Source organism: Gracilinanus agilis, chromosome 6 (genome assembly GCF_016433145.1).
Source record: "Gracilinanus agilis isolate LMUSP501 chromosome 6, AgileGrace, whole genome shotgun sequence".
Classification (NCBI taxonomy): Eukaryota; Metazoa; Chordata; class Mammalia; order Didelphimorphia; family Didelphidae; genus Gracilinanus; species Gracilinanus agilis.
The window spans coordinates 90,772,567-90,777,402 of NC_058135.1; the positions used below are offsets into that span (position 1 = coordinate 90,772,567).

Genomic DNA, 4,836 nt, shown 5'->3' on the forward strand with positions numbered 1-4,836 from the left:
TTTTCTTGCTGATTTTTCTTGGTGAATTTGGTGATATGTAATTCCAAAAAACTCTTAAAGAATTAGATTATAGGTAAGTGATTGATTAGAGACACCTATCTCGCATCAATCAAAGGAAGGAATTAGAATGACCAGATTGATTCTATATCATCTTTTTAAAAACAAAAACAATGGTTTACTGGTAATAGCATTAAAGGAAATATTGACAGCCTTTGGCTAGGGGCAAGCAATTGTTCAAGAATAATATCTCCTGCATGTTAATTGCTTTCTTTTTTCTTTTCAACTATTTATTTAAAGTCATTCATATTTGTTTCTTGAACTGTAAAAAAGGAAACTCTTTTTTCTTCTTCATTTTGATTGGACTGAACAAATAAAGTTACACTTACACTGTTAACATTTTGGAATTTGATACATTGAAGTTGGACAATGCCGTCTTTGTTCATAATGTCTTGTGTTAGTTCTAGAGATTGAATTGGTACCCTTCTTACTTTAAAATACAGAGATTAGAGTAGATTGATAAAGATTTTTATATACAATGTTATGAAAAGGACCATTATCTGGTCTTTGAACTTTCATAGAATATAGTTCAACAGGTTGATTGAAAGTCTCAGTCATTAACAACTGTTTGACACACTCAGATTATAATAAGGAAGGATCTTTGCTTAAATAATTATCAATTTACACTTGCCTGGGACAGAATTAAGTGTTCTATTCTCAAAATGAGCATTTAGCTGATAAAAGCCAGTTTGTTACCAATTTGTTGGTTGAGGACTCCAGGATAGGTTTGGGAGGGAGCCTAATGAAAGACAGAAGGGGCAATGAATAGCTCTGTTGCTTCCCTTGCCTCACCTGAGTTGGGCTGTGCTTCCACACAAGTGTTTTGATTTGTAGGTCAAAGCCTGGTGCAGGGAGCCTTATAGGGGTGCAGGGAGGAGCTTTATGTATATATTGACTGCTTGCTGCCTAGTCAGTCAGCACTTCTTAGCTCATCATTGGAGTGCTTTCTTTCATGAAGGGAAATAAACAACTCTCTCTTTTTACTCCTACCTCCTGACTCTGATTTTATTCGAGTGAGTGGGGCATAGTATCTCACATTGATTGGCATGGGGTACTTGTAATCAGTTTTTATCCCACACATCCTCATCACTTTCATAAAGACATTTACAGACAGCTTTGTTAATAAAGGGCATTACATCCATGCAATTTTAGGATTTATCTTCTAAAACCCATAGCATCTGTTCCTGATCAATTCACACTTTGTTAAAAAAAAAAAGAAAGAAAGAAATGTGATGTTACTGATATATTGTTGGTGAAAACTGTATTTTCATCTTGTTGGAAAGTTGAACCTTTGAAACATTTTGTACAGCTGAGAAAGTCTGATGCCTCTAACATCCATGGAGTTCCCCTTTAATTGGATCCAAGAAAGACACTTGTTTTCAAGGCTTCCCATGAAATGAGGAAGTAATCGAGGACACTATGTTCTTTTTTTGTTTTTTTTGGAGCTGAAGGATATGACATACTAAATGTCCTTCTTTTAAGATGTAGTGTACAAATATGTTAAATATTCTTGCATTGTTGATTAAATGTGCTCTGGAAGATTTCATGTAAATAGAATAAAGACGAACTAAAGTTTAAATGACAATTAGGTGGCACAGTGGGAAGGAGCACTGAACTTGGAATCAAAAAATAACTGAATCCTGCCTCAGACATTTACTAGCTATTGTAGATTTTAAAATTAATATTCAATGCCTCCAATGTATGATATTTAGAAGGATTTATTAATATTAAATTAGAGAGCTAGAGAAACTCCAGGAACCTTTCCCACTCACCCCAAAGAGGCTTGCCCCACCAGCACTCCTCACCACACCATCCATATGCAGGAGAGAGCAAGAGGGGGAGACAACTTAAGTTAAATACAGATTGCACCACCCCTCACATATATGCAAGGAAAAGGGAATTGTGGGTAAGTACAGAAAGGAAGTTTGGGTAATGTAGTTTCAGGGGTTCAAGATCTTCCAACTTTACACTATATAACTCTGAGTAAATCACTTAACATCTTTCAGACTTAATTTCTTCATTTGTAAAATGAAATAACTCTTATATTACAAGGTAGCAGAAAAGAGCCAGGCAACACTCCTGTTCAATTCAACTTAAAAAGTACACAGAGAATGCTCCAGGTTTAAGGAAAAGAAAGAATGAAGGTCCCAGGACTTCTCCCCTAGGTCTATGCTGGGATCTTGGGGTGAGGGCTTCAGCAGGGAGGGAGTGCCTTGCTAGTAGAGCTACACAAGGCTCATGACTCTGACCACAACCAGAAGGGAGGTAGCTGAAGGACAGGGGCAGAGATGAGAGCAGCCTGGTTGCAGGGTTGCAGCCTTCTGCCACCACTCTCCATCATGAATCTCTGCCTCTGGAGGTCTTAGCCTCAGGGAACATCCAGATCTGTAGATCAGCTCTGCCTGGCTTAATCCCATCTAAAAATAATGCAGATAAAAGGCCTCCAGAAGGCAGGGAAATTCAATCTCCAATATCCTCCCCATCTACTGTGCTGAGACCTGCCCCTGCACCCCCAAGAATCCAGCTGCCTGGCATCCCAGGTTGAGGCTGCAACCATGACAGAATACCTTGGTACTGCTGCTGGAAGCTCAGGGCTCTGACAAGGCAGTGGCAGGGATGTGGCTGACAGAGAGGAAGGTGAGGGTAACTACCTTCAGCCTCCACACCTACACCTACAACTTCAATTTCTTCTGGCAGCTGGGGAAGATCTGGTCTAAGGACTCACTAATAGTCCATCAGTCTAATCTAGTTAATCAGCAAAGCAGAGAAGAAGCCCCTTTGGGATAGAATAGCCCAAGCCCACAGATCTAGCAAACAAACAGAGGAGCAAAAATACAGTCAATAGGGAGGGGAGAGGAAAAAATGTGAGTAAAGAACAGAAAAAGAAAAAAGAAATTACTATCAACAGTTTCTATCCAGGTAATGAACAAAGAACAAATAGAACAGAGGGGGACCAAGGAATACCAAGAAAAAACTCAGGAACATCAGCGAATTAGACACAGGCTTTGGAAGAACTCAAAACACAATTCAAAAAAACAATTAAGAGAGGCTGAAAACAATTGGAAAAAGAAATTAAGCACAATAAGTCATCTGGAAACAGAAGCACATGAACTAAAACAAGAAGATAGTGTCCTAAAAGTCAGAATTGTCCAGCTTGAAAATGAGGCAAAGAAGATGAAAGATGACCTACAAAGAAAAATAGGCCAAAATAACTAAAGTTTTACTTATTTAATTCTAGCACATCTGTCCCTATGGCAGTCACCCCCATCATGTACATCAAGAAAGCCAAGGATGTTCCTTGGCTCTCCAAAACATCTCCTAGTAGTGCAGCTGATATATCTACCTATAATCCATTTTATTAAAGTTGTGTCTGTATAGTCTCCTTCCTTTAAAATTCTGCTTTATTCAGTGTAATACAACAAATATATATCAAAAGCCTACTGTGTATATGTTATAGACATTAAAGATATGAAAATAAAATAGTTTCAGTTTCAACGTGGATAATTGCCCTGGGTCTAGATATTTCATATGCTTCCAGAGCTATCATATGGTCCTGTTTTGTAAGAATATAAATTTAGGTTTTATGTTAAACATGAGAATTTTATGGTAATATGGTGGTTGCTGATTTAAAGATATTATAACTTAAGTCAAAAGTGACTTTTAGTAGCTTTATTTACAAAGAGGTAGAAAGAGTGAAAATGGAAAAAGGTAGCTAAAGAGATGGGTTTTGAGAAGCCTACTAGCCCTTCTCTGGTGAAGTGAGGCTTAGCCCCACAGGGGCTTCCCCATGTCCAATGGTGTCTTCAGTTAGAGTTCTACCAACAAAGTCACTTCCAAAGCCAAAGGAGGAATCTCTGGCACCAATCTCTCCAGAAGCCAGGAAAGGAAGGCCAGCTATCACCCATCCAAGAGGAACTCCAAAGGAGAAGACCAAAGGCCAAGTCCCAAAGCTAAGTCCTCCAACACCAACGTCCAAAGTAGAAGATCCAGAAGCAGTCCCCCAAGAAGCAGTCCAAGAGCCAAGATCAAAGATTGAAGCCAAGGTCCAAGTCATAGCTCCAAGCCTCCGTCCCAGTCCAGGATCCTCCAAGCTGAAGATTCAAGCCAAGACTACTCCCAGCCAAAAGACTTTCAGGACCTTTTAAAATCACCTCCTATCCTTCCTCTCTTCAGAGGGGTCAATCACAGCTTTCAAATTGCCTACCACTTCCCAGGAGAACACTGTTTGTGGGTTCCACACCTCATCCTCTGAAGGTGTCAACTCTTATCAAAGGATTCACAAGTTTCTGATTGATCGGATTAAAAATGTATAGTCCTCCAAATAAGTGACTTATAAATTCTCTTACATGATAACAAAGTATTAAGTAGGGGTAAGTAGGGGTTAAATAGGGATTAAGTATGTATTAACTCAAAATAGACAAAGAGAATAAAGAATTCCCTTTCACAGTTTAGTGATAACTTGCCCAAGTTCAGCTTCTTAAGAACAGGTAATTAAAAAACACTTGGCTGAGGAGAAACATCAGTGCTAGAAGAAAAGGAAGAGACTTCAGAGCAGCCCTGGAAATATAAGAACAAGCCTGATATTCAGAAAGAAATTTTTAGAATATTTGTGCTGAAAAGATTCTCGGAGATCAACTGCATTTGCAGAATGCTAAGAATTATCAAGAATCTTAGTTCTGGACCCATATGCCAAATAATATCCCTCAAAAATAGAGGTTTTTAACCTTGAGTCCATGAATAGATGTCAAGACAAGTGTGAACTTGGATGGAAAGGGAAAA

The 4,836-nt window shown here is 38.7% G+C and overlaps 1 pseudogene; it reads right to left on the bottom strand.

The window, feature by feature from the left end:
* Window positions 1-287: 287 nt before the first annotated feature.
* On the bottom strand, window positions 288-1,199 carry LOC123252987 (annotated as a pseudogene).
* Window positions 1,200-4,836: the final 3,637 nt, after the last annotated feature.